This window comes from Eleutherodactylus coqui, chromosome 6, assembly GCF_035609145.1.
Source record: "Eleutherodactylus coqui strain aEleCoq1 chromosome 6, aEleCoq1.hap1, whole genome shotgun sequence".
NCBI lineage: Eukaryota > Metazoa > Chordata > Amphibia > Anura > Eleutherodactylidae > Eleutherodactylus > Eleutherodactylus coqui.
In genome coordinates, this window is record NC_089842.1 from 163,815,095 (window position 1) to 163,839,453 (window position 24,359).

Sequence of the window (24,359 nt, forward strand, 5' to 3'; positions counted from 1 at the left end):
CACACGGCCCACGAACTGCTGCAGGGTCTGACACAGCAGACCGACCGCTGGCTTGCGCCGCTGAGCCTCCAACCGGGCATGGTCGTGTGTGACAACGGCCGTAACCTGGTGGCGGCTCTGCAGCTCGGCAGCCTCACGCACGTGCCATGCCTGGCCCACGTCTTTAATTTGGTGGTTCAGCGCTTTCTGAAAAGCTACCCACGCTTGTCAGACCTGCTCGTAAAGGCGCGCCGGCTCTGCGCACATTTCCGCAAGTCCCACACGGACGCTGCCACCCTGCGCACCCTGCAACATCACTTTAAGCTGCCAGTGCACCGACTGCTGTGCGACGTGCCCACATGGTGGAACTCTACGCTCCACATGTTGGCCAGGCTCTATGAACAACGGAGAGCTATAGTCGAATACCAACTCCAACATGGGCGGCGCAGTGGGAGTCAGCCTCCTCAATTCCTTTCAGAAGAGTGGGCCTGGTTGGCAGACATCTGCCATGTCCTTGGTAATTTTGAGGAGTCTACCCAGGTGGTGAGCGGCGATGCTACAATCATTAGCGTCACCATTCCTCTGCTATGCATCTTGAGAAATTCCCTGCAAACCATAAAGGCAGCTGCTTTGCGCTCGGAAACGGGGGCGGGGGAAGACAGTATGCCGCTGGATAGTCAGGGCACCCTCCTGTCTATTTCTCAGCGCGTACAGGAGGAGGAGGAGGAGCATGAGGAGGATGAGGAGGAGGGGGAAGAGACAGCTTGGGCCGCTGCTGACGGTACACCGGCTGATTGCCTGTCATCCTTTCAGCGTGTATGGCCTGAGGAGGAGGAGGAGGAGGAGGAGGAGGAGGATCCTGAAAGTGATCTTCCTAGTGAGGACAGCCATGTGTTGCGTACTGGTACCCTGGCACACATGGCTGACTTCATGTTAGGATGCCTTTCTCGTGACCCTCGCGTTGCACGCATTCTGGCCACGACGGATTACTGGGTGTACACACTGCTCGATCCACGGTATAAGGAGAACCTGCCCACTCTGATTCCCGAAGAGGAAAGGGGTTCGAGAGTGTTGCTATACCACAGGACCCTTGCGGACAAGCTGATGGTAAAATTCCCAGCCGACAGCGCTAGTGGCAGAAGGCGCAGTACCGAGGGCAAGGTAGCAGGGGATGTGCGTAGATCGAGCAGCATGTACATCCCAGGCAGTGCAACAGTCTTTAAGGGCCTGGCCAGCTTTATGGCTCCCCACCAAGACTGTGTCACCGCTCCCCAGTCACGGCTGAGTCGGCGGGAGCACTGTAAAAGGATGGTGAGGGAGTACGTAGCGGATCGCACGACCATCCTTGGTGACGCCTCTGCCCCCTACAACTACTGGGTGTCGAAGCTGGACACGTGGCCTGAACTAGCGCTGTATGCCCTTGAGGTGCTTGCTTGTCCTGCGGCTAGCGTCTTGTCGGAAAGGGTGTTTAGTGCGGCTGGGGGAATCATCACAGATAAGCGTAGCCGCTTGTCAACCGACAGTGCCGACAGGCTAACACTCATCAAGATGAACAAAGGCTGGATTTCCCCAGACTTCTGTTCTCCACCAGCGGACAGCAGCGATACGTAAGCAATACGTAGGCTGCACCCGCGGATGGAAGCTACGTTCTCTCTCACCATCCAAAACGGGGACATTTCTGCTTCATTAATCTGTGTCTAATATTCCTCCTCCTCCTGCTCCTCCTCCTGAAACCTCACGTAATCACGCTGAACGGGCAATTTTTCTTAGGGCCACAAGGCTCACTCAAATAATTTTTCTGAACAATTTTTATAAGTTTCAATGCGCTTAAAAGCGTTGGAACTTTAACTTGAACCAATTTTTCCTTACACTGGGCTGCCTCCAGGCCTAGTTAGTTACCACTTAAGCCACATTAACCAAAGCGATTAATGGGTTTCACCTGCCCTCTTGGCTGGCCATGGCCAATTTTTGGGATGTACATTAGTACTGTTGATACAGCAATTTTTGTGGGCCCTCGCCTACAGTGTAATCAAATTAATTTTTAGCCCACCTGCATTACAGCTGACGTTACCTCAGCTGTGTTGGGCAATGCAATGGGATATTTTTGTGTACCGCCGGTGGGTTCCAGGGAGCCACCCATGCTGTAGGTGCACACGGAGTTTTTAATACATCTGTACACTTCTAAAGAACCCCAGTCTGACTGGGGCATGCAGTGTGGGCCGAAGCCCACCTGTATTACGCACGACATTACCTCAGCTGTGTTGGGCAATGCAATGGGATATTTCTATGTACCGCCGGTGGCTTCCTGGCACCCACCCAGGCAGTGGGTCCACAGGGAGTGTAACCTACATGTGTCCACTTGTAAAGAACCCCAGTCAGACTGGGGCATGCAGTGTGGGCCGAAGCCCACCTGTATTACGCACAACATTACTACCTCAGCTGTGTTGGGCAATGCAATGGGATATTTCTATGTACCGCCGGTGGGTTCCAGGGAGCCACCCATGCTGTAGGTGCACACGGAGTTTTTAATACATCTGTACACTTCTAAAGAACCCCAGTCTGACTGGGGCATGCAGTGTGGGCCGAAGCCCACCTGTATTACGCACGACATTACTACCTCAGCTGTGTTGGGCAATGCAATGGGATATTTTTATGTACCGCCGGTGGGTTCCAGGGAGCCACCCATGCTGTCGGTCCACAGGGACTTCACAATAGGGAGTTGTACCTGCCTGTGTCTATGAATTAAAAAACGCGGTCTGACTGGGGCATGCAGACACCTTGACAGAATGAATAGTGTGTGGCACATAGGTTCCCCATTGCTATGCCTATGTGTGCAGCTCCTGATGGCGGTGGCACAGGATTCTATTTCTCATTGCTTCTGTACAGCATTGTGGGCTATCGCCCCGCCCCTTTTAAAGAGGGTCGCTGCCTAGCCGTGCCAACCCTCTGCAGTGTGTGCCTGCGGTTCCTCCTCATGGCAGACGCACTTCTAAATAGACATGAGTGTGGCGTGGCATGAGGGCAGCTGAAGGCTGCGCAGGGACACTTTGGTGTGCGCTGTGGGGGGGGAGGGGGGGCGGTTGGTCAGCATGTAACCCAGGAGAAGTGGCAGCGGAGTGTCATGCAGGCAGTGATTGTGCTTTGTTGTAGCTAGTGTGGTGCTTAGCAAAGGTATGCCATGCTAATGAGGGCTTTTCAGAAGTAAAAGTTGTTGGGAGGGGGGGGGGGCCCACTCTTGCCGGTATTGTGGCTTAATAGTGGGACCTGTGAACTTGAGATGCAGCCCAACATGTAGCCCCTCGCCTGCCCTATCCGTTTCTGTGTCATTCCCATCACTTTCTTGAATTGCCCAGATTTTCACACATGAAAACCTTAGCGAGCATCGGCGAAATACAAAAATGCTCTGGTCGCCCATTGACTTCAATGGGGTTCGTTGTTCGAAACGAACCCTCGAACATCGCGGGAAGTTCGTTCCGAATAACGAACACCCGAACATTTTGGTGTTCGCTCATCTCTATTTACAACCTTTCCCAAAAATAAGACAGTGATTTATATTTATTTTAGCCCCAAAATATGTGCTAGGGCTTATTTTCAGGGGATGTCTTATTTTGAATTGGCTGAGCAGCGGTGAGCGATGGCTGCAGCTCAACCAATTCAAAGATCCCTTCCCACCACAGCGATGGCTATGATAGGCTGAGCGGCTGAAAATCCACAATAAACTTACAGTAATGAACAGACCTCATTCACACACAGTGGACAAAATCTGCAGTGGAGTCTAGTCCTGCTCTAGAACCCTTCTACATACCGCTGGGAACCGGTGTTTGGAGCTGCCGGTGGACCCCTATATCAGTACATATCGTCATATCCATGATTTACCTGTTATTTTGGTCCAGATTTTTTATCTTATTGAATTGGAAACAATACAATTATTAAAAACAGATAAAACTAAAATGGTAGAACTTTTATTTAACATGTGTTGTTTAATTGGAGAATATTCAGAGGGTTGTAGAGGCAAAGTTATCTACAGAAACATAAGTCCAGTGGCTGGATGTAGGACACCGTTCAAGCCTAAGGGACACTTCGAGCTGCTCTGTTCCTCTATCTAGTAGAACATGTATTCGGTATTCTTGTATCTTGTCACCACCAGGCTGATGGGTGGAGATGGGCTGAGGTAAGGGGAATGCCCAGAGCTTCTTATTGGCAGCCACGTACACACCCCCACTGCTGTGCCCAGAGCTCTGTGCTAGCTGCTTATTGGCTGCTTTTATACACACGTTCAGCCACCTTCAGGGAGCTGCAGAGACCAGCAGCTCAGTGAAGAGGCTTCACAGAGAGAGGATTGGAAAGGCTTCACAGAGGGAGGGAGCTCCCTCTGTGTCTCTGGGTTGTCATGGCAACAGGACGCCAGATACAGGAGAACGCAGTGAACGCTTTCCATAGACTACTATGGAAAGCGCAGCCCCGCTGTCCACGGGCGGAGAATCATAGCGATTCTCCGCTTGCAGGATATAAATTGTAGCATGCTGCGATTCTCCACGGTGAGCTTATCTGTCAGATAGGCTCAGTGCGAAGAGCTGTCAGCCCGTCCCCTGCTCCCCGCGGCAGCGATGTGCTGCGGGATATAGCTACGCCCGTGGGCAGGAGCCCTAAATCCGCGGCATAATCACGCTTGTGGGCACTGAGGTATTAGGTTCAATAGAACCCAATAGCAGCGTTTTTCCACTGCGGATTTAGTGCCGTGAAGGGCCTTAGCCCTTAAGAAACTCCTGTCCACGGGCGACATGTCATTGTGTAATCTGCGGTGATGATCCAACCGCGAGTAACGCAGTGACCGCTTTCCATTGACTTAACTATGCAAAGCACAGCCCACTGTCCACGAGTGGAGAATCCTAGTGATTCTCCGCTCGTGGGATTCACATCGCGTCATGCTATGATTTGCCGCGATTCTCCGAGGTGAGCCTATCTATCAGATAGGCTCACAGCGGAGACCTCTCAGTTCTCCCCCCTGGTCCCATGGACAGGGGGGCTTATAATGCCCACAGATTTCTGCCGTGTTTCACGCGGCGGAAATACGCGGCGTTATCCTGCAGCTATTAGTTTCTATTGAACCTAAGGGCTAATGCCCACAGCCGGATTTCTGACGTGGTAAACGTAGCGTAAATCTGCAGCGGAAAAACGCTGCTATTAGGTTCTATTGAACCTAATACCGCAGTGCACACAAGCGTGATTCTGCTGCAGATTTATAGCTCCTGTCCACGGGCGTAGCGATATCCTGCAGCAGATCTCCGACGCGGGAGCCGTTGCAGGGTAGAGCTGACCGGCTCAGCGCGGAATGTAAGGAGTTAATTTTGTTGCTAAGCTATCAAAATAAGAATTAAATAGTTGAAATACAAAATGTGCTTTGGTTAGTTAGGAAAGATAGGAGCCAGGTGACCAGGAACTGACTCCTCTGAGTTGTTCAAGGTTTCTGCTTATCTATGGTACATTCACAGGATGTCCTGGCTCCAAGTTTTCTCTTTGCAGTAGTTCATTAAGAAGGAATGTGTTGTTGTAATAAAATGCTGACCAAGAGATAAGCGCATCCTGCCTAGATAATGGTCTATGGTCTATATAATCTAATGTATTTTCTTGAATAAACTAGAATTCATTCTGATCACACACGCTGCTTGTGTTGTCAGCTCATGTCTTCTCCGGGTACCCGTTAATTGCTTATACTAATTTGGACCCAGGCAACATTAGCATTTGGTCTCCTTTGAAAAGACCCCCCACAGGAGCATATCTGATTCTCCACTCGTGGACAGCGGGGCTGCACTTTCCATAGTAGTCTATGGAAAGCGTTCACTGTGTTCGCCGTGGCAAACGCAGAGAAAAATTGCCCCTGGACAGGCAGCCTTACACCGCGGGAAAGTAATCGTGGCATGTTCTATTCTACCGCGTTATTCCGCGGCGTGAGGTCCAGATTAATACAGTAAATAGAAAAGATTTGGCGCATTATGAAATGAAAAATCTGTCAAAGACGAACCAAAACTGTTCAGTATCTAAAATCCTACCTCAGACAAGAATGGGACAACATCCATCTCCCCAAACTCCAGTAATTGGTCTCCTCACTTCCCAGATGTTGACAGACTGTTGTAAAAAGAAGCGGAGATGCTACTCAGTAGTAGATATGGCCCAAGTTTTGTGAGAGGTGTTGCTGCCATCAATTTCCAAATTGTTTAATTCTTTTTAATGAAATGGAATAATGTCTCACTTTCACCTTCTTATATGTGTTCTATTGTGAATAAAATATGGTTATATGAGATTTCCAAATCATTATATTGTTTTTTTCCTTCACATTTATTTACATTTTATTCAGCTTACAAAATTTTTGGAAATATGGTTGTAGAAAAAGGAGTAGTATCTTGCCAAAGAGAAGTTCAGGACTCTTCTTCACTGGCACTGTAAATTACTTACAGGTACATAAAGACTACGTCTCGCTGTGTGGAACAAGCTGCTCTACACTAGCTATTCACAGGCACAATCCCACTACAGATCAGCATGAGGGTTTTGACCTGCTCCATTTCCGACCTGGGCTGGTTCACCCCTCCTTAGGGCAACCTGGTGGCTCCAAGGTTCCCCAGAGTCACCATATCGATACCGAATTTAGTGCGGAAACCCAATCGACATAGTGCAGACCAGACCGGAACTCCTGGACTCTAGTGATCCACCAGCTTCCCAAGTATTTGGGATTGCAGATGTGCCCCACAAAGCCCAGCAATTGCCTGACACTACCTTCTCTTACTGGAAGCTACAAGTGTCTGACCTCAGCGGCAGATCCATAAATTGTCCTCATTATACATGACTTTCTCTAGTGTCCGCATCATCTGTGATGTCAGCTGGCCCAGCATACTCTCAGCTGCCCTATTAATTTTAATATGACTGGAGCTAGCTCCAGCAGTCCCAATGAAATGAATGTGCATAAGGGCACTTTTAGATGGAACGATTATCTTTCAAAAAATCGTTCAAATGAGCGAAAGTAAATGCATTGTTCAGACTAAATTCGAGCCAACAACGGCACAACAAACAATGAACATTCAATTTTCATTTGGCATTCATCTTATGCAGGTATAAAGACAATTATCGCGTGCGCTTATCGTACAGTTTAAACAGCAATCGTTCTTTCCCTCTCATTTGCTTATACAGCGGATGTGAAAGCCAGAGGAATTCTCGTTTGAATGAGCCAACAATGCATCTACCTGTCTAAACAGGCTGTACAAGAATGAATGAACTTGTGGTGACGTCACTTGATCATTCAAATGAGAATCAGCTTGTCTAAAATGACCCTTTGTGTGCATGCTCAACCTCTTCTCCATTCATTCTCGGGATCAGTGGGGGGGGTCTCAGCGGTCGGAGCCATCGACCAGATAGTTATTCTCTATCCCGTGGACAGCGGATGCCTTCTAATGTTGGTCAAGCCCCTTTAAAGAGGGGTTTTCAAGCTTCTGCTCCTGTACTGATGCTGAAGCTTGTATTACACATAAGGTGTGTGATCAGTGTAGAGATTCGGCTTCTGTCTGTGGAAATTCTCCTAATACATATGCTAAATGCATTTATAGAACATGGTGAAAGAGTGTCTATTCGGGATCTCATAGGTTAGAATATGGGCTTAAACAGACGAACGTGATATTGTCATGTTTTGCAGCTATGAAAATCACGGCCGCAAAACATGACGAAACAAAACCATTAATTTCAATGGTATGCTTTGTGCAGCGTCCGAGGTGCAGGCTCACAGCCTAGGAGGCAGCAAGCTAGAGTTTGAGCCCTGTCACTAGGCTCTACCATCTCCCACCCTGAGGGTAGCACGGGATCCATCCATGTCGCTGCTGGGGGAAACATACACATGGGTAAAACAATACGTAGTTTACCTTTAACAGTCTTTTGTCATGGATGACGCCGCCGTTCCTTCCTCTGCTGTGAATCCGGATGATGAAATAAATGGTCCACACACAGGGAACTTTTAAATAGCAAAACCAGGAACAGTCGTCAGTGCTCGTTTACTTGAGGAACTATTTAAAGTCAAACTGTAGTGGTCCAGAACATCATCCTGGTCCCCTCTATAAATGTCATACATCAATGAAAAAAGACTTCGGCAGAATCCAGGGTGCAAATTGATATCCAAAGTTTTATTCCCCCACCACAGAAAAACAGGCAACGTTTCGGCCATGTTGGCCTTTGTCATACATGATTTGCCCCGTGTGGATGCACTGTGCAAAGCTGTCATGTTATTTTCTGTATGTGTGTTGCACAGCTGCAGCGTCTGAAGGGTTAACTGTAATAAAATCATTGCCTGTCAGCTCTGCTGCTGAATGTATCTTTCCTACTGTGTCATGTGGTACAAGTGAGGTTATATAAGAGAGAGATTGACAGCGGGAAATTAGTTCATCTTCAGGAGGAGAGAGTGCTTACACAGAGCCACATGGAAGCACCTTCAGCTTCCATGTAGCAAAACAAACATGTAATCAGAGGCAGCATCCACGGCAGTCCATTTCAGATAAAAAGAACTTTATTCCATGTTGGTCCCACAAGTAGCAATATACAGATGCAGCAGTATAGCAGAAATGACACAGCGCCGTTTCGATCTAAACAGATCTTTGTCAAGCCTGTCAAGAAAACCCATCTACACCGCTTAAATATATGCATAATTGAGACTTCCGCCCAAGACACAGAGGGAGCAGGACGTGTCTTACAGAGCTCCTGCCAGACACACTCCCAAAGAAAATGGGACCCTCTGGAGACACAAGTAAAGCAGCTGCAGGGGACGGACATCTCCCCCGCTTGCTTGGCAGACGTTCCCCACACCGAAAAGGAGCCTGAAACACCCCCGGCGGACCCCCCGGCGCAGACCGCGGGAACCGGGAAGCAAATCCCACAGCCAGCCGGGACCTTACCTTTTCTGAAGATCCCGGTAAGATCAGCCAATCCAGGCCCTCACCCGAGACGCACCGGGAACCCGAGTGCCGTGGCTTGAGCTGCGCACAGAACCGCGGCCCGAACTTCCGGTCGCGAGGCCGCGACCAACCTCGGCCGGGACTGCAAGGGGAGAGAGGACTCTGGGGCAACGCAGAGGGGTGCGGGAGGCCCTCCGAGGGTGACGAGTCCACCGGAAGACTACTGGAGCACCCGGGCTGAACGGCGGAGGGAGCCACGCCATAGTCCACCAGCCGCGACAGGTCGTATTTGGTGCTGCAGGAGGTGAGGAACCCCCGGGGGCGCCCAGACAACCCGAGGGACCCCCCCGAACAGGCGAAAATCCTCAAAAGCTGACCGGGACATTGCGGCCTAGCGGCGCCATAAGCCACGGCCTAAATTTTCGGCCGAGAGGTCCGCGGCGAACCCCGCCCATAACAAACCCCACCCACCGCAACAGGCAGGGCGGAGAGCGGAGAGGCACCTACAGAGTGTGGAGACACCACATTACCACAAGGGCATAACAGAAACACAACAGGGCCACGAGAGGCCCAGAAGCCCTGCACAAAAGGCCCCAAACAACAAAAAATAGTGAGAGACCACCACCTCACGAGCTCCACCCCCAACTATAACAAAAACAATAAAAAACCAAGGCCATAGGAGAAAGAGGGGAAAAGAAAACCCAGACAATAAAAATACAAACCGCAAACTGAACAAAAGACTCCAGATAAACAGAAATGAAAACATAGGTACCAGATAAAAAGCCACATCCACACCAAAAACAAACCGCAACAAAACTAGAACAATCTGAGAAACAGGGAAATATCCTCTAAAATAAACAACCCGCATAACTATCTGACTTTGAAAAGTCAAAACATGGACAAATATCTAAACGAAAGAAACACGAGCACCTCAACGCGAGCAACACGTCAGCCAGATACAGACAAAACAACCACAGGAGGGAAACAAAAGAATAAACTCCTCAAAAACACCAAAGAAAAAGAGAGCAAGACCACACATCAACCCGTTACCCCTTTTGAAGAACACCCCACCGCATACTACGGCCTCACCAAACTCCTATCAAGAGGCAATGGACACCTCCTCCACGCAAATGAACGAGCAATCAAGGAACAACAACATGGACATGACACAGGCGACATTAGTGGCACAAGAGGTCTCAAAACTGCTCCTCCCCCTATTTGACAACAGACTAGAAACACTACACAAATCTATAAACTCAGCACTGTCTCAAATCACAGACAACACCCAAAGATTGACACAACTAGAAACAAAAACCCAGAACACGGAACAAATCATAGCAACCTTAGAAGCCTCGATACAAAGAAGCCAGTGAGAAACCGAAATGCTGCGGGAAAAAAATCGATGACTTAGAGAATAGACATCGCCGCAATAACCTCCGTTTTGTGGGAATACCCGAGACAGTAACCAACAACCAGCTCCTAACCTACCTAACTACCGAGCTACCGCAGGCACTTCAACTTGACATGCCCAACGATCCCCTAACAATAGAAAGAGCCCACAGAATTGGCCCACTGGGGGAAGGACGCAACAATGGAAATAGACCCCGCCCAGTGATAGCAAAATACATGCACTGGGCAACAAAAGAAACAATCCTGCAAGCCTACAGACGACAAGGAGAACTAACAATACAAGGATCAAAAATCCTGCTATTCCAAGACTTCTCGGTGGCAGTATCACAAAAACGCAAACTATTTACCCCAATCTGCCAAGCTCTACACGAACGAAACACACGCTTCCAACTGCTATACCCAGCAAAGTTAAAGATCCAAGATGGCAACAAATCCTTAATATTCAATACCCCGGAGGAAGCAAGAAGACACCTACAGTTGGAAGAGAACGGAGAACAAGGCTGAAAAAGAATGGAAAAAGGAACTGTACTGGTGCTCTTTATTACAACCCTGTTCCAAACACAGTGGATGTGGCGCACGCCACGCAAAAAGAAAAGGCGAAATAGATGTTAAAAGTTTACATGTTCATTACTACTATGTTTCTCACATTTTTCATGTTTTTTATTTTCTTTCTGACCCATCTGACCTTTAGAAAATGTACCAGTAGGAGGATCAGGGAGCCCCGCAGGCATGGCACGATCAACATCCAGTTGCATCCGCGGCTCGCTGGGACCGAGGGATGCGACAGAAAAAAAGAGGCAAAAGCTACGGTAATTATGACAAAGCATAGCGGACCCAGAGGGAAGATACCTAATAGTGAGAATGAAAATGGACGAACAAACGTATGCCTTGGTGAACGTCTATGCCCCCAACACAGATCAACCAACATTCTATGCCACACTAATAGAAAAACTACAACCATATCTAAGCGACAGAATAATTCTGGGAGGCGATTTTAACAGCATACAAGACGAAACACTAGACAGAACGGGACCATCTACCCAAGCAACTTCAGCCACACATGCACTACTAATGCTTAAAGAACAACTCAGCGTATGTGACCCATGGCGACTCCTGAACCCCACTAGCAAATAATACACATGCTGCTCCAATGCCTACCACTCATTCTCAAGCATAGACTTTTTCTTAATATCAAACAGCATTTTTGAGTACCACCACCAATCGGAAATCCACCCAATATCCCTTAGCGACCACGCACCGATAGTAATGAGACTACAACTGAGAACCCCGCAAAGGCTAACCAAACTATGGCGCTTCCCCTCATTCCTATGGGAATCAGAGGACATTAGAGCATACCTGAAAATCCACTGGAACAACTATGCAGACGACAATAGTGCGCACATTGACAACATAAACCTATTCTGGCAGGCTTCGAAGGCAGTAATGAGGGGCTACATCATAAGCTACCTGTCCTATAGGAGGAAAAAATTCCAAACGGAATTTGAGACACTACATCACTCCCTCCTAGAAGCACAAAAAGAACATACGAACTCCTACAATGACAACTCATACCAAACCTTTCTCACAGCAAAACACCTACTAAATACATTTGTACATACCCACGCACATTGGCAAACCCAACTAACAAAAAATAAATTCTACAGGTGGGGTAATAAGACGGGACGCTTGCTAGCCAACTTGGCCAAACAAAGACAACCACACAAACCAATACTGACCTTAAGACACATTAATGGGGACAATCTTACAACAAAACAAGAAGAGGTGGCTCGAATATTTCGAAAACTTATACAGGGCAGAACCAACAAACGTACAAGATATAAACAACTTCTTAGAATCCGTGAATCTACCAAAACTAACAGAAGAGCAAAAATCCCTACTAGACGCCGACATACAGGAGGAAGAGGTACGAGAGGTGATCATAACAGCACAAGGGGGAAAAACACCGGGCCCCGACGGATTTTCGACAGAATACTATAAAATATTAATAGCAGACATTGTGCCAGTCCTGACCCAACTCTACAACACAATATACACAAACAACACACAGACAGAAGACTTCGGAACATCGAGAACGATATTGCTCCCTAAACCGAATAAGGACCTGACAGACCCAAGATCCTACAGACCAATAGCACTGCTAAACTGTGATTACAAATAGTGGCAACGGTCGTAGCACAAAACCCCGAGAGCCAGACTACGATGCTACTGAGTCTGGATGCAGAAAAAGCTTTTGATAAGATGGCCTGGCCATTCTTAAACATAATATTGGAAAAAAGAGGTTTTGGACAGATCTTTGCGAATTACATAGACACGACGCAAACGAACACCACTACGACCCTGACAGTCAACGGCCTTAACATCCCCAACATAGATCTATTTAGAGGAGCCAGACAAGGCTGCCCTCTCTCACAACTGTTATTTAATCTATCAATAGACCCATTACTTAGATACTTGACACAAACGACACTCTTTACAGGGGCGACCTGCGGGGGTACCAAGATAAAAGTTGAAGCATTTGCAGACGATCTCCTATTGGTGATAAACAACCCTAGGGAAACACTAACTCCCATATTACAAGACGTCAAGAAAATCGGTAAATTCTCGGGCTACACTTTAAATCTAGACAAAACAGAAGCCCTGTTTCTCAGAGGACCGGCCAAACCCCCATGGGCAACACAATACCCATTCAAGTGGGAAAAACATGCTATACAATATTTGGGAGTACAAATCACAAGAAGCTTATTCAAACTATATAACACAAACATAGAACCTCACATCAAAAAACTAGAAACTACCCTAAACACATGGAAAAACTTTACGATCTCTTTCCTGGGAAGGATAAGCCTATTAAAAATGATAGAATTTCCCCGCTTACTATATATCCTACACTCGCTACCCATATTTTTAAAACTAAAAGATATAAAAAGAATAAACTACCTATATAGGAACTTTATATGGGGGGAAGAAGACCGCGTATCGCGCTCAAAGCGCTACACAAACAGAGAGAGAACGGAGAACAGAGACTACAATCTAGCAGCTCAGGCGCGAATCATCCACGACTGGATTCACGATAAGTCATATTTCACAAACAGAGCACTTGAACATGAAATGGTCGACCCAACACGACTCCAGAACATCCTCCATCACACATATGCGGAACTCCCAGAAAAAACTAAAAAGAATCCCCTGATACGGACGGCCTGGAAAACATGGAATAAACTGCGCAAAGATAGCCAAACATCGCCACAAACATCACCGTATTTGTCACTAATGAATAACCCCAACTTCCAAGACGGTAATCCCCACAACATATTTGTGGAATGGGAGGCCCAAGGAATACACACAATAGACAAACTATTACACATAAGAGAACGACGAGTCTTAACATACGACGAAATGAAACAAAAATACCCCGAACTCCGAATTCCACTATTCTCATACCTGCAAGTCAGACATTACATCACAGAACTCATACCACGATTCCAAGAACCTGATTGGGTACAAACAGGCGACACATGGATGACCAGGAAAACTGGTCCGCGGGGCATGATCTCAAAGCTGTACAGGACAATACGAAATATGAGAGAGCAGGAGGACATTGATCCGGGGGTGGGCAAATGGGCCACAGACAACCCCGATTTCACACCGACACTGATAACGAAATCTCTAACCTCGGCACATAGGTACCTACCATCAGCTAGGTTCTTGGAGATGAGATTGCAAATTGCCCATAGGTCATACCTAACTCCAAGCAGAGGATTCCACATAGGAATCTACGATACCTCAAACTGCTTCAAATGTCAAGCACCTCACGCAAACCTATACCACAGCTTATGGACATGCCCCTCAATACAGGATTTCTGGACACGAATAGGCGAATACACAAAAACACACCTGACGAATTTTTGCCCACAAGAGCCAACATGGGCAATACTTGGCTACTTAGATCCTGAAATCTACCGCTGCTCAAGAGGTGTCAGAAAATTACTACACTTCATAGCAGCCGCGGGACTAAAAGCCATCTTACAGACATGGATACAACCAACAGGGCCTCCATTCAGACTGTTCCTGGACAAGCTAGCGTTTCTGTTTCAAATGGATTGGGCAGAAACATCACTTTTTAAAGAAAAGAAGGTACAAGCCTTCTTCGAAACCTGGGGGAGCTTTATTCAAGTACTACCACAAAGGGTAAAAGATAGATTGAGAAACTGCTTCTACTACACTTGCTTGTTCCAGGAACAGGTGGCAATAGGAGACACACCTATCTAGGGTGAAACACAGACCTTGCCGTAGCCGTGCGGGGCCTCCATAAATTTTGAAGATCCTCAACATACAGGTCAGTAGACCAAAAAACAAAAAATCCGTGGTCAAAATGGGTCAAAGTTTTGATTTAATGTATGTAATTTGTTTGATTTAATGTTTTATTTTACATTTTATACAATTAATATAAAAAATGCAGGTTGAGACAACCCATACCTACACAAAGAAAAAATCCTGCAAAATTGTGATAACACTGAATGTATGCCCTAACCTGTTTAATAAAGACAAAGTAAAAAAAAATATATGCATAATTAAAATCCAAATACCTTCAAGTGTGGGAAAGCATCTACCAGTGTCTCCAGTGCTAGGTCATCAATATGGGACTCAGGAAACTCCCACCAGGGAGCCTCCTACCCGACGTAGTCAGCGCCTAGCATACAGGTCACATGATTCTGCACAGCCGGACACTGGCCGCTAACAGAACCACGCATACGCGGGGTTATGTGCCGCCCACATGAAAGGGGCACGGCAGCCGCACTAAACGACGAAAAACACCCATCCTGTGCGCATATGCGCGCCGCTCACCTGTACTCATAAACATTGGATTGTCAGCAGATAACCTATTTATATGAGATGTCTTTAAAGGGGTGTTCCAAGTACTTTTCATATATAATTTCGGGCTCCACTGCTTTCACGCTCTGGGCCCAAGGTATCTTGTAAACCTGTTACATTGCACAATAAGGATTTTTTTTCCTTTTAATAATTTGTAAGCCTCCCCCGCCCTTTCATTGAGTAGGGGTGCATTACTATGGACATATATCAGTTGGGTTTTCACACCTGGCCGATATACACTGCCCCTCTCTGCAAGGGGAGGAGGCGGGACGAGGTGGGAGCTAGTGTGCTGAGTTCCTGCCCCCAGCCACTGTTTGCAAACAGTGCTAAGGGGCGGAGACGGGGTGGGAGCTCAGCACACTAGCTCCCACCTCGTCCCACCTCCTCCCTTTGCAGAGTGGGGCAACGTATATGGGCCGAGTGTGTAAACTCGGCCGATATACGTCCGTGTGAATAAGCCCTCAGTGTTTAATAAATTGGCCAAGAATATCCATTTAGGGCAATGCAATGCAATATGAGGATACATTTTACTACAACCAGAAATGGAAAATGATGATTGTAGTAAAATATTTTTCCATGCTACAATGTCAGAATGTTCTTCCTACAATGTGTTGTGACGGTCAGCGATGGGACGGCTGTATTCCCCCAGCATGCAGCTAGTGCCGCTGTACATAGTAGTATCAGCAGCCTGCAGGGGCTCATTAGACTGTTTATTGTCATGGAGAGAAATCTCTGCTAGTTTAAGTCCCCCGAGTATCCTTAACCCCTTAATGACACGGCCTATTTTGGGCTTAAGGACGCAATGATTTTTGGCGGATTTTCTTCTCCATTTATCAAAAGTCATAACTTTTTTAATTTTCCGTCGACGCGGCCGTATAAGGGCTTGTTTTTTGCGTGGCGAACGGTAGTTTTTATCGGTGCCACTTTTGGGTACATTTGACTATATTGTAAAAGTTTTTTTTTTTTTATGATAGCAGGGAGAGAAAACGCATCAATTCTGCCATAGATTTTTTTTTTTTTACAGCGTTAATCATGCAGCATAAATGACACTATCCATTTTTTCTGCGGGTCGGTATGGTTGAAACGATACCAAAATTCTTACATTTTTTTTAGGTTTTTCCACTTTTCTGCAATAAAAACCCTTTTTTTGGAAATCTTTTTTTCTGAATCGCTGTAACTTTTTTATTTTTTATGTACGGAGCTCTGTGAGGGCTTATTATTTGCGAGACGAGCTGTAGTTTTTATTGGTACCATTTGCATTTTTACATTTTTGTTTTGTTTATTCATTTTTTAATCTGTTTTTTTACACACAACTTGTGTCCCCCTGGGGGACTTGCAGCACAGGACTGATGATCGCTGATGAGCGATAATAGGCATTGGCAGTACAGGACGCCAGTGTCTGGCGTCCTGTTGCCATGGCGACAGGCCAGGCTCTCGCGATAACAACGCGGGAGCCGGCTAAAGACACAGAGGGAGCGCGGGGAAGGGGTTAAGAGCGGGGAACGCATCTCCGATGCACCCCCGGTGTTGCAGCGGGATGCGGCTGTGACTGACAGCCGGATCCCGCTGTGGGATAGTGCAAGATCATATGTGATCTCGCGCTATCCCTGGGATCATAAGTTTATGCCCTGTTGCGGGAAGTACCCCGCTCCCAGGACGTAAACTTACGCCCTGGAGCGGGAAGGGGTTAATATTCTGCTCCATACCAACATTCCTGTTTCTCTCCTAGGTGCTTCTTGTTCCTGTGGAGAGTCATGTAAATGTCGCAACTACAAATGTACTTCATGCAAAAAAAGTGAGTATACATGCGCTATATGTAGAACTTGTAGTTTCAGTTCCTTAGAAAATAGCAGGATCTATCAAGAGATACTTTTTGTAATATTTTATTTTTCTTTATAAATAATAAAAACATAAAAAAGGAAACGAAAGCTCTTTAGTTCTTGAAAAAAGCTAAATAAAAAAAACTCTGATCCAAACTGTTCAAAGTCCTGTCCAAGTCTCCGGCGAAAATCAGTCCCAAAATCCCAGATGAAGCAGTGCATGGCGCTGCGTTATTTCATACTGCATAATTTCAGGGGCCATGCTAGAATCTGGATAGACCCCATTAAAGCCAATGGGGTCTGACTATCACTGTTGCATCTGAAGCTTCTGATATTCTCATTTTCAAGATTTTTAACAACGGAAATTACACCGAACAGTAAAAAGAGGTCAGAATGTGACTTTATGCCCTTTATTTCACATTGCAGGACTGAATGCAGGACATTGAAGTCTGTAAATAGATTGCCCTGCAATTCCTTACCATGCAACGTGAAGATTCCCATTGATATTGCCTGAGGATTGCAATTTCACAAAAGCGATTTGAGGCATTTTTAAATGAAAAATTCTGCACTTCGGCATGAAAAACACATGTTGGCAAGCGCTGTAACGGGCCAATATCGTGCACGCCTGTATGAATGTAGCCTAACACCATTTTTTTCTATAACACATTAGGAGTTAGCAGAAAAACAAAACTCAGAATTTATTATTGGGATTCTGCAGTTTTTAGAAATGCCCCATATGTGGACGTAAACTGTTGTTCGGGCACACGGCCGGACTCAGAAGGGAAAGATCGGCATGTGGCTTTATGTATGAGCTGTACGCAGTATATCAGGGTAAAACATATAACATCCTGATCCTCTCCATGATTGTCATACATGTCATACATGTTCTGTCTCATGTGGATGCACTGTGCAAAACTGTCATGTCCATTTTCTGTATGTATGTTGCACAGTTACAGTGTCTGAAGAGTTAACTCCCATACAATCATTGCCTGTCAGCTCTGCTGCTGAATGTATCTTTCCTACTGCGTCATGTGGTACAAGTGAGGTTATAAAAGTGAGTGTCTGGGAGCAGAGAGTGTTCTTTTTCAATCGGTGTTAGGGCTCATGCCCACGACCGTGACGGGCTCCGCAAGCGGAATACCGCTGCAGAGTCCGTCGCAGCACCCCCCTCAAAGACCCCATACTCACCTCCGGATCTGCTGTGTAGCTCCCGCATGAAGTGCTGGCACACAATTGCAGTACGGCGCCGGCGGTGTCATATGACGCGGCCTGCGGTATTCACGCTATACTTCCGCTGTGCTACAGCCGAAGTATAGCTTGACAGGCAGCCTCCATTGACTACAATGCGTATTCCCACGGCAAATAGGACATGCCATGGGTAATTTCACGCTGTGGAATTCTGCGGTTGAATTCCGCAGCGTGTACATTGAGCTATTAGGTTCAATAGAACCTAATAGCTGCGGTGAAACACCGCGGATTTCCGTTGCAGTTCACGCGGCGTAAATCCGGCCATGGGCATTGGCCCTTAGAGTAGGGTTCCATCTTACCTGCTGCTCGGGACTAACGCAGAACCACATGGAAGCACCTTTAGCTTCCTTGTTGGTGAAGATGGAGGAGAAGGAATGACTACCTGTAGCGCATGGAGAGTGGATGTAATAGGAGTGAGTCCGTTCCAGGGAGAGAGAGAAAGAGAGAGCGAGCGCAACAAATCCCAGTCCACTAAAACAGGTACTTATTCACACTATAGGCATTATTTTTCCGCCATTAGAATCACCACACAAAGGTACGTGATTGTGACACCCTTGCAGAGAATGTGCGTGGTGCATCTAGGCTAAGCCTTCTTCTAAGTGATTGCTTGCCAGAGTGTAAGTGGAGAGACCCCTACCTTTTACCTCCTCCGGAGTATACTTAATGTCCAGGACCGGTGACATATAGATAACGTGGACTATAGGGCCGTATAGTTCCTGTGTGTTTTTCCTCCCAACCTACGATACACAAATCTCTGTGTTTATTACTCCACCGTATAGAATAACGAAGTGGGAACGGTGGCGTCACAACGTGATATATACTTGTACAAACATTTCCCCTCGTGTTACCACTCTGCTACACTGTGACAGGGACTAGGCCTCCAGCCATACCCACAGTACAGATAGTCCCCGACTTGCGAACATTCGAGTTACGAATTTCGCTAGATACGAACTATCTGTTTTGCACAGTATGATGTAATGCTATGGCATTACATCATACTGTGCAGGGACAGGACAGGCTTCTATCAAGCCTGTCCGGTCAGATCGCGGCTGCTAGGCAGCCGGGGGCCTTCTGAAAGGCCCTAGGGCTGTCTATGCAGAGCGCCTATCAAGCCGTGCGCTTGATGGGCACTCAGCATAGGCAGCCCTGGGGCCTTTCAGGAGGTCCCCGGCTGCCTAGCAACCACACAGCGTCCCGCGATCTTATCGCGGGACACTGTACGGGCCCCCTGAACGTCGGGTGCAGGCTGTTTCTTACAGCGGGCACCCGGCGGGAGCAGTTCCGACGAGCCGCGCCGCTCGTCAGAACTGTTAACACTTTAAATACCGCTGTCAGACCGTTTAAGTGTTAACAGTTCCGACGAGCGGCTCGTCGGAACTGCTGCCGCCGGGTGCCCGCTGTAAGAACAGCCGGCACCTGACGTTGTACGGAGTGGGATCCACCCGCGATCCAGCTCCATAGAAGCATTTGTTCGACTTGCGAACAAATCGACTTCCGAACAGGTTCCTGGAACGGAACCTGTTCGCAAGTCGGGGACCATCTGTAAGTGGAATTGTAGCACATACAAGTCCCAGTGTTCAAATGTATTACCCACCGTGTGTTACAACAGCAATTGATAAACAAAATGAATAGTCAAAAAAACATGTATAAAAGCTGGTCAGCAAATCGCATTGTCGTCAGTCGTAATAAAAAAAATAATAATTAAAAGATAATAAAAGCCAGGAGGGCTTTTTTTTAAATCTTGCAGTTACAACGGTACAAAAATGATTTTTTTACTTTGCATTTGTGCGTCAAGCTGCAGTTTTTGTTGGTACCATTTTGGGCTACACATAGCTTTTTCGATCACTTGTTGGCTGGTTTCACACGGGCGATAGAATCGTGCGATTTCTTTCTTTTTTTTTTTTTGTGAGAAGCGCAGAATTATAAAGCCAATGATTTTCAATGGTTTCCTTCACATTTGTGATGTTTTAACTGATGGGATCTTGCAAGAAAAAAAATTCGCAGTGAAGCTGCAAGATTTTTAAAAATCGCTGCATATCCTGTTTTCGGCTCATTTCTTTCAAGGAATCACTCATTATTTCCTATGGGATCTATAAAAATAAAGAGAATCACACTTGCATGGCAGACAAGTGCGATACGACTTTTTTTTAAACGTAACTTTAACCCTTTCCAATCCACTGTCTGACCTCTGAAGACATTATGATTTAAGGCTGTACAGCTCCGATGTTGGAAGACATCTGTCGGGTTCTCTTACTGTATATTGCCGGCCTCTCTGCTGTCAGAGCCTATCCAACGTGACAACTCATGCAGTACTGGCTCCAGCCAGCATCTAGCGCCGTTGTATAATGGCAGAAAAAGAGTAAGCCGACCAGGATACAAATTGGATTGGAAAGGGTTAAAAGCACAATATTGGTCCTGGTCTAAGTTTCTCGGACACGTATTGCGCTCGCCTATGTGAATAGGCAGTCAGCAAAAATATGGGATCTTTTAAAAAAAATATATATAATTGCTGTAAAACTAGTTTGCTTTCTTTCACTGCATTTGTTGTTTTACTGCATTGTCTGAACAAATCCTTAGGTCCCCTGTCCACGAGCGTAGCGGTATCCCGTGGCGGATCTCCGCCGCGAGAGTCGCCGCATGTGAGCATGCTGCGAATTGCTGACCGCAAGCAGAGAATCGCAATGATTCTCTGCTCATTGACACGGGGCCAGCTCTTTCCATAGCAATGCTATAGAAAGGTTCATGCGGCGTGATTCGCCAGCGATTTCCCGCCGGCGAAATCATGTCCGTTGACAGGGGGCCTTAGTATAAGGTACATGAGGTTATGTTCACACATTCTGTTTAAACTATTATTGGTTTTACTATCATTCTACAACAATCACAGCTAAATGTGAGATTTGACTGTGACTTAGGCTGGGCTCACGCGACCGTGTGTACTGGCATGAGGGCATGCGGCAAGTACGAGATGACATGCGTACTATCTGCATGCTGCCAATCCCTATGTACTACCTTGGCGTGTATGTGCACGTAGTACAGATCAACATAGAGCATCACCCCACACGAGTAACATGCGGGGTGATGCAGCATTGCTGCTACGTGTAAACGTACCCGAAGGGTATCTTCACACAAAGTGTATCCGCTACAGGCTTTCTGCAGAAAATAAGCATTAAATCTGCACCTTAAGGCAAACAAATGATGTTCGATTATGAACCCCGTTCTTTTGAATGGTATCATATACATAAGTTATTAATGTTGTTTTGGCGCAGGAATAATCGCAGCATGTCCTGTCTTTGGGCATTCCCTTGGAATGCGTCGCATGGCATCACCTATTGTTTTCAAAGGGGGCCCACACAGCATTGCAGGGCGTGCGAGCTGCACACAAGTGTGATGCAATGTTTTCCCATTGAAACCAATAGGAAACCCTTCACAATACTTTTAGCCATGGGGGAGGATCGCTACTTCCCCAAAGTGAAACGGTTTTAATACAAAATAACCTGGTGACTGCAGGGACATAGCATGTTGGAGAGCGCAATATCAGGCCAAATTTCACGGCCCGATATCACACTCGCCGTGTGAAATTGGCCTAATGGTATAAATTTGGCTATACGTTTGCTTACCGATCTGCTGCAAAATTAAACCTATTTGGGGGGTTAAATTCCGCTGCAGAAATTCACATCCTAAAGAGACATAAATTATAATTTTCAGGGTTTAAAAAAAAAAAAAAAAAATGCTGCAGATTGGTTGTGGAGAAATTGCACTCAATGTAGGCCCTTTTAAAACGGCTGGGAAAATTGTACAAGATTTGTGTGTTGAAGGTGCACAAATCTCACATGAAAATAAACCCCATTTTTTTAGGGTCATAAACATGAGCGATTTTCTTTATTTTTAAAAAAATATTATTTATTTAAATATACATATTTATATATTTTTTTCCGCTTTGTGGCAAGTCCTATCCTGGCGGGGGCCATCCGTCCAGGCGTGGCTCGGGTGGGCCCTCTGGCGGGGGCCATCCGTCCAGGCGTGGCTCGGGTGGGCCCTCTGGCGGGGGCCATCCGTCCAGGCGTGGCTCGGGTGGGCCCTCTGGTGGGGGCCATCCATCCAGGCGCGGCTCGGGCGGGGTCCATTTATCCGATCCAGGCGCGGCTCGGGCGGACCCTCTGGCGGGGGCCATCCGTCCGGTCCAGGCGCGGCTCAGGCGGCCCTCTGGCGGGGGCCATCCATCCGGTCCAGGTGCGGCTAGGGCAGGCCCTCTGGCGGGGGCCATCCATCCGTTCCTGGCTCGGGCGGGCCCTCTGGCGGGGGCCATCCATCCGTTCCTGGCGCGGCTCAGGCAGGCCATCTGGCGGGGGCCATCCATCCGGTCCAGGCACGGCTCGGGCAGGCCCTCTGGCGGGGGCCATCCATCCGGTCCAGGCGCGGCTCAGGCAGGCCCTCTGGCGGGGGCCATCCATCTGGTCCAGGCGCGGCTCAGGCGGGCCCTCTGGCGGGGGCCATCCTTCAGTCCAGGCACGGCTCGGGCGGGCCCTCTGGCGGGGGCCATCCTTCAGTCCAGGCGCGGCTCGGGCGGGCCCTCTGGCGGGGGCCATCCTTCGGTCCAGGCGCGGCTCGGGCGGGCCCTCTGGCGGGGGCAATCCTTCGGTCCAGGCGCGGCTCGGGCGGGCCCTCTGGCGGGGGCCATCCTTCGGTCCAGGCGCGGCTCGGGCGGGCCCTCTGGCGGGGGCAATCCTTCGGTCCAGGGGCGGCTCGGGCGGGCCCTCCGGCGGGGGCAATCCTTCGATCCAGGCGCGGCTTGAGCGGGCCCTCTGGCGGGGGCAATCCTTTGATTCAAGGGCGGCTCGGGCGGGCCCTCTGGCGGGGGCAATCCTTTGATCCAGGCGCGGCTCGGGCGGGCCCTCTGGCGGGGGCCATCCTTTGATCCAGGCGCGGCTCGAGCGGGCCCTCTGGCGGGGGCCATCCTTTGATCCAGGCGCGGCTCGGGCGGGCCCTCTGGCGGGGGCCATCCTTTGATCCAGGTGCGGCTCGGGCGGGCCCTCTGGCGGGTGCCATCCTTCGGTCCAGGCGCGGCTCGGGCGGGCCCTCTGGCGGGGGCCATCCTTCGGTCCAGGCGCGGCTCGGGCGGGCCCTCTGGCGGGGGCCATCCTTCGGTCCAGGCGCGGCTCGGGCGGGCCCTCTGGCGGGGGCCATCCTTCGGTCCAGGCGCGGCTCGGGCGGGCCCTCTGGCGGGGGCCATCCTTCGGTCCAGGCGCGGCTCGGGCGGGCCTCTGGCGGGGGCCATCCTTCGGTCCAGGCGCGGCTCGGGCGGGCCCTCTGGCGGGGGCCATCCTTCGGTCAAGGCGCGCTCGGGCGGGCCCTCTGGCGGGGGCCATCCTTCGGTCCAGGCGCGGCTCGGGCGGGCCCTCTGGCGGGGGCCATCCTTCGGTCCAGGCGCGGCTCGGGCGGGCCCTCTGGCGGGGGCCATCCTTCGGTCCAGGCGCGGCTCAGGCGGGCCCTCTGGCGGGAGCCATCCTTCGGTCCAGGCGCGGCTCGGGCGGGCCCTCTGGCGGGGGCCATCCTTCGGTCCAGGCGCGGCTCGGGCGGGCCCTCTGGCGGGGGCCATCCTTCGGTCCAGGCGCTGCTCGGGCGGGCCCTCTGGCGGGAGCCATCCTTCGGTCCAGGCGCTGCTCGGGCGGGCCCTCTGGCGGGGGCCATCCTTCGGTCCAGGCGCTGCACGGGCGGGCCCTCTGGCGGGGGCCATCCTTCTGTCCAGGCGCTGCTCGGGCGGGCCCTCTGGCGGGGGCCATCCTTCGGTCCAGGCGCTGCTCGGGCGGGCCCTCTGGCAGGGGCCATCCATCGGTCTAGGCGCTGCTCGGGCGGGCCCTCTGGCGGGGGCCATCCTTCGGTCCAGGCGCTGCTCGGGCGGGCCCTCTGGCGGGGGCCATCCTTCGGTCCAGGCGCTGCTCGGGCGGGCCCTCTGGCGGGGGCCATCCTTCGGTCCAGGCGCTGCTCGGGCGGGCCCTCTGGCGGGGGCCATCCTTCGGTCCAGGCGCTGCTCGGGCGGGCCCTCTGGCGGGGGCCATCCTTCGGTCCAGGCGCTGCTCGGGCG